The sequence below is a fragment of the Apodemus sylvaticus genome, chromosome 7, assembly GCF_947179515.1.
Source record: "Apodemus sylvaticus chromosome 7, mApoSyl1.1, whole genome shotgun sequence".
Classification (NCBI taxonomy): domain Eukaryota; kingdom Metazoa; phylum Chordata; class Mammalia; order Rodentia; family Muridae; genus Apodemus; species Apodemus sylvaticus.
Window position 1 is genome coordinate 91951362 of NC_067478.1, and position 7120 is coordinate 91958481.

General features: G+C 34.2%; 1 pseudogene; it reads left to right on the plus strand.

Annotated features, from left to right (window-relative positions):
* The first annotated feature begins 2616 nt into the window (after nucleotides 1-2616).
* Nucleotides 2617-3528, plus strand: LOC127689771 (olfactory receptor 147-like; annotated as a pseudogene).
* The last annotated feature ends 3592 nt before the right edge of the window (nucleotides 3529-7120 follow it).

Consider the following 7120-nt stretch of genomic DNA (forward strand, 5'->3'; position numbering starts at 1 on the left):
CCCTCTGGTGGATGTAGGGTTGGTAATGATCTTTTCCCAATTTGTTGGTTGTTGTTCTGTAATATTGAATGTGTTCTTTGCTTTTCAAAAGTTTTGTAATTTTCTCAGGTCCCATTTGTCAAATCTTGATCTCAGAGAATAAGCTATTAGTGTTCTGTTCAGGACATTTTCCCCTGTTCTTTTGTGGTTGAAATACTTTCCCACTTTCTTTTCTGTTAGTTTCAGTGTATCTGGTTTTGATGCACTTAGACTTGAGATTTGTACAAGGAGATAAGAATGGATATATTTACATTCTTCTGTGTGCTAATTGCCAGTTGAACCAGCATCACTTGTAGAAGGAGCTATATTTTTCCCATTGGATTATTTTACCTCCATTGTCAAAGATCAAGTGACAATAGGTGTGTGAGTTCATTTTTGAGTCTTCACTTCTATTCCATTTATCAATCAGCCTGTCTTTGTTGGTTATTTCTCTTATGGTAGATGTCTGACGTTTTTTGGAGATATCCCCTCCAGCCTCTTTTCCACTGTTAATTTTCAATTTCCATTCATTTTAATGGCCATCTAGCAGTCACTCCTGACTTTTCTTACACCTGACCCTGAACTCTCCATTCCCTTCCCTGATTTTGACCACTGCCAGTTCCCTCCCTACATCTGCCCCTTATGACTATTTTATTCCCATTTTTAAGTGGGAGCCTAGCTGCCTAACTTGGATCTTTCTTTTTGTTTAGGTGTTCTTTGTGTCTGGGTGTTACTAGTTTATGGTGTTACTTGTATTTTATGGCAATATTCATGTATAAGTGAGTACATACTATGGCCATCTTGCCAAAAGCAATCTACAGATTCAATGCAATTCTATCAAAATTCCAAAACTACTTTTATAGACCTTGAGAAGGCAACTCTCAGGTTCCTTTGGAAAAATAAACAAACACAGAACAATCCTGAAAAAAAATAATAGTTATCTGGGAGGAATTACTCTCCCTGACAGCGAGCTGTACAACAAATAGTAGTAATGCTGATAAAAACTGCATGGTACTGATAGAGAAGCTGACATGTTGATCAATGTAATTGAATACAAGATACAAAAATAAACTCAAACAAATATGGAACACTTTATTTTTGATAAAGAAGCCACAGCTATAAAAAAGAAAGAAGAAAGCATCTTTGACAAATGATACAGGTCTAACTGGATGTCTATATGTATAAGAATAAAAATAGATCCCTATTTACTATTATGCACAAAATTAAGGTCCACATAGATCAAGGACCTCAATATAAAACTGGATACACTAAATATCAACGAATAGAAAGTGAGAAATATCCTTGAATGTATTGAAACATATGCCAATTTCCTGAATTAGTGAAAATTTTAATGGTGTTAATTGTAGTTACACCTTTCTAATTGTATACCCAGTAGACTAGACAATCTCTGGTGAAAATATTATGCATAACATGCCAAAGTGTGGTTTAAACATAGATTTTGTTTTCTCCCTTCCTACTTGGTCACCATGGAATATTCCTTAGGGGAGACCAGTTCCTTAATTTTTAATGAGGTCCAAAAATTATAAGCAGAACATGTGCTACATTTAAGTATTGGCTTTGGAGTGATATATATGACTTTCCTTCACAAGTTTTGGACAAATGGCTATGGAGAAGTGTTATTCATGTCTCAGAGTGACTCTTGTAACATTCAGATCATGAGACCTCTGATATGACACTTTCGCCCCCATAGGATTATCTTATGACATCTGGATACTGTTAACTGATATTTGATGCCTATTCTACAACCTGGATAGTGGAAGTGAGGTATAGAGAGTACTTATTACCTTTAACAATGAACAATAACACCAAATAATGAGACATTAGTACAGAATGTAGACTCTATTGTTGCCTCAATGTGTATCCTTCTTGTTTTTGCTTAGTCTTCAGTCAGAATGCAGGACAAACATAATAGGTCAATGTGGTACATGAAATACAAAGCTACTATATCAGACAATATTCTAAAGTACCATGTACAGAAAGATTTTATATATGAAAAATACTGTTTAGGCATTAAAATATGTATCATTAATAAAACCCACACCCACATTGATTATAAATTATTTTTTCATACCTGTATACACCTTTGAAAGAAAATCCTTTTATTCCTTTGTGAATCTAGAATTGAGTAGAAGAAAATGTGAAGAAACACTATTATTATATTATTAAATATATTTGTTACTATATTTTCAAAAAGATAAAACTTGAGCTACAGTGGATAGCCTCTATATTTGGTATAAACTGTTAGCTTCAAAGATTCTAGTAGTAACTTCTATGAATACCTCGAACAGTGTGAGGAATTAATCTCAGCACCACCTAAGTTAATGAAAAGGCATGCTGGTCAGGCAAACTACCTCAATAGGTTGAAGCAAGGACAGAAGAATATTATTGTAGTATTCAGATTATAAAAATAAGCTTTGACTAACTCATATTTGCCAGAATGTAAGAGAATGAAAATATATTCAGATGACAAAGCATAACTTTTGTCAATTGTGCTAAATTCAGCTGATGATAAATTTGTAAATCAGAAATGGTGCATGAATTAATATGTTTTTCTTTTTTAGAATTTAAATAATATGCATGATGACTGGAAATGGCTCCTTTATGACAGAATTTATCCTTGCTGGCTTGACAGATAGTCCAGAGCTCTAGGTGCCTCTCTTGTATCTGTTCCTAATAAACTATATAATCATAGTGTTGGGAAATGTTGGCTTGATCACCTGATTGGCCTCAATCCTCATCTGTACACCCTCATTTCTTCTTCAACATCTGCTACATTGATCACTGTTACTGCTTCCTCTTCACCCCCAAAATGCTGATGATCTTTGTCTCTGAGAGGAATGTTATCTCCTATGAGGGGCGCATTACTCAGCTGTTTCTCTTTCTCTTTTTTGTCTTCTCATGTTGACCTCAATGGCCTATGACTGCTATGTGGCCATCTGTAATCCACTGCTGTAGAATGTCACCATGTCCCCTCAGGTCTGTTCTCTGATATCTTTTGCTGCTTATGGGATCCTCTGCCCACCCAGGCTGCATTCTCAGACTGACCTTCCTCAATTCTAATGTCATCAAACATTACTTGTGTGACATTCTCCTTCTCCTCCAACTTTCCTGCAACAGCATCTATGTCAATGAGTTCATGGTTCTCATAGTTGTGGGTTTTAACATCACACTCCCCAGCTTTACCATCCTCCTTTCCTATGTTTTCATCCATGACAAAATTCTAAACCTCAAATCCACATAAGGAAGATCATAAGCCTGCATCATCTGTAGCTTGCACATCATGTCGATTTCTCTTTTCTTTGGATCAGCTCCATTCATGTATCTTAAATATACTTATTGATCTATTTAACAAGGAAAATATCTTCAGTTTCCTACACTAATGTTGAGCCCATGCTCTATCCTCTGACCTACAGTTTGAGGAACAAAGATGTCAAGATGGCCTTATGAAAATCATTGATTACGTGTCAGAAAAAAAGAGATTTTGATTAGAAACAATAATCCTGTAAGAAATCGGATGACCTTAACTTTTCTTGGTCCTTTCACTGAAAATTGTTTTTATGTAACTTTGTTGTTTGATAAATTCCCTTTATAATATTATGGATAATTTCATTTTTGTTTCAGTATCCTTAGTGTAATTTAACAGCTTCTCCAAATGTCTAATCCCTTGTTGATGATGCATTAAATACACAGATAATTTTCATTATTGATACATACTTTTTCTCCTAGGCTATTTCTAACCTCAAAAAAGATAAATTTATGTTACAAAACATTGAAAACTTTCATATATAAAACCAAAAATGACATACTAGGTGCTTTCTCATTTCGAAATAGAACCAGAGTTACCATAAGTATAGTGAGCTGTATAGAAGTGAGCAAGAAGGCAGACAGGTTACATAGTTTCAATCAGGAAAATTACAGTTGAGTCCAGTGCACCACATAGTCATTCTTGTTAGTGATTTGTTGTATTATTTATAAAGAATAAATTTTAAATTTCAAGCTACAAAGAAGTAACAATTATATCAGATATTAAGTATTTAATTTATTCAATTCAATTATTTCACAGTGAATATCTATTGTCTAGCATTGTTACTCATAAACAATATACGTATGATTTTATTTTAAATTACAAATAAAATCAGAATAATTGCTCATTTGTTTACATAACTTCTAATTAAAGTGACATAGTTATTAAAAGCTACACAGTCTGATGAATTTTGATTCAGAACAATTACATATGTTCATATACATATATGTATATATATACATATATATTGAAGTAGTAATAAAAATTAATATTATTTTCTGGGATTCTGCAACCTTGAATGACTTAATACATATTTATAGTTTGTAAGTTTGTTTGAAGACTACATGTTTACCTTCAGGTGGTACCTGAATCTACCCTTTGCTTTCATTGGTTAGTTGCTAACAGTTATTCTGACGGCAATGAGATGATATAGTTGTTTTAATTTACATTAATTTGTATTTTCATTTTTGTATGTGTTCCTTTTCTACTTTGATTTTCCACCATTGTGGTAAGCTATAGCAATTTTTAAATGTTGAAAATAGAAAAAATAAGTCAAACTCACATATGATTAAATTCCTACTTCTTTCACTAAAATATAGAAAATCCACTTACATATTGCCTTTAAAGATTTTTATTTGCTTGTTTTTAAACACTTAATAACAAGTTTTTTACTGGAAAAATTTTCATCTTGTTACTAAACTTTTTTTTGTTAAAAATTTGACGTTTTTATTAGGCTCTAATCTTTTCCATGTGCCTGAAATAGTTAAAATTCAAAGAAATTGTGACATTCTTCTCCCAAAGACTTTTTAAAGCTTATACACAATTTTTGCGAGGCTTGTTTAAGACTTTCTTTTTTATATATATAATATATTTTTTATTTACATCTCAAATGATTTCCCCTTTTCTAGGCCCCCCCACTCCCTGAAAGCCCCCTTCCCTCCCCCTGTTCTCCCACCCACCCCTTCCCACTTCCCTGTTCTGGTTTTGCCCTATACTGCTTCACTGAGTGTTTCCAGAACAAGGGGCCACTCCTCTGTTCTTATTGTACCTCATTTGATGTGTGGATTATGTTTTGGGTATTCCAGTTTTCTAGGTTAATATCCACTTATTAGTGAGTGCATACCATGATTCATCTTTTGAGACTGGGTTACCTCACTTAGTATGATGTTCTCCAGCCCCATCCATTTACCTAAGAATTTCATGAATTCATTGTTTCTAATGGCTGAATAGTACTCCATTGTGTAGATATACCACATTTTTTGAATCTACTCTTCTGTTGAGGGATACCCGGGTTCTTGCCAGCTTCTGGATATTATAAATAGGGCTGCTACAAACATAGTGGTGCATGTATTCTTATTACATGCTGGAGAATCCTCTGTGTATATGCCCAGGAGTGGTATAGCAGGATCTTCCGGAATTGAGGTGCCCAGTTTTCTGAGGAACTACCAGACTGATTTCTAGACCAATTTGCAACCCCACCAGCAGTGGAGGAGTGTTCCTCTTTCTCTACATCCTCACCAACATCTGCTGTCTCCTGACCAAGCAGGACACTCACTCAGAATCTTTTAGCGATTGTTTAAAAATATTAAGTTGAGTTGCAATACCATGCATGCTGTTTTTGGTGTATTTATTTAATTGAGAAAATATATTATTATTGTAGCCTTGAATGACCTGGCATTTCCTTTATAGAATCAGGCTAGCCTTGAACTCACAGAAATTTGCCTACCTCTACCTCTTGAGGCATGTAATTAAAAGACGGCCCTACTTCACACAGAACAACAAATGTGATTTTAGGGTTTTGGAGGATTGGATATATTGCTTAGTGGTAAAATACATGCTAAACATTGGTGACTTCCTTTAAAAAAATTGAAATAATGAGAAATTAGAAAGTAACAGAAATAGACTCTGTGGATGATTATATTAAATGAATACGGGAGAAAAGAGAAAATAACAAAAGCATCAGATTTCCCTTAAGTGACAAAGATGACTCTCAGAGGGGACTTCAGTATTGGCCCAAGCAGAGAGGAAGTACATTCCCTAAAGGAGAAGAAACAACTGAATAGAAAATTAGTCCCCAACGGTTTAGCCAAGCATCACAGTCAAATCCACAAATGAAATAACCCCATCCCCTCTTTATATCTGAGGCCTTTGCCCAGAGAAGAGAACAAGAAAGCCCTTCCTTAACCATAGCCACATGTAGGGCAGTAGTAAACTATGTAAACTATCTAATGTCCAGCAGGATATAAAGAAGAGCTGTATGCTTCCCTGTGACTTTTCAGAGTGTTGGGAAATAGCTTTATGGATTATTATCAGTAGTTAAGAAAGATTTTCATTGAGTATATGATATTAATTTTGTACTGCATCACTTTGAAAACAAGGGCACCTAAGTCCTCCTCGTGACACCAGGGGTATCCTCAGGATTCTGTAAGTAAGCAAGAAAGTTTTTCTCATTAAAGGAGGGTAATTTTTGAATCCTAAGCCAATATTTTACTTATTAATTGGCACTTTCACTTACATATCTCTAAACTCTGAAATGTACATATGAGACAGATTTGTTTAATCCATGTGTTATGAAATACCATGTGTTTACAAAATGTACTTGTATAAATGAGGATTTTTTTGGACATAGGACTGCTTTCATTTGGTTTTAATGTGAATGCAGTGATAAGACAACCTAAAGATATACTATCTTAACAAATTCAAGATGACAATGGGGCATTATTGCTGTTAATATGTTGAACAGAAGATTTCTAGTTCTCAGCGTCTTTCCCAATTGAATGGATTTCTTTTATCATATAGTCATTGCAGGTTTAAATCCAACATCTTGAATTTGTTCCTATTATTTTTCTTATTCATGAATTTATACAATAACATTTGACAACCATTTACTCCTTAATTCTGATTTCTTCCCTCCTGCTTGCTTGAGTAACCAACATCCCATGACCTATGCATGTGGACAAGTCCTACATTACACATATCATAGAGGTCATAAAGTGTTTCCCATGTTATGCTTTGATCTACTTATGTTTGAAAAATGCTTTGTATTGAGATGAAGCT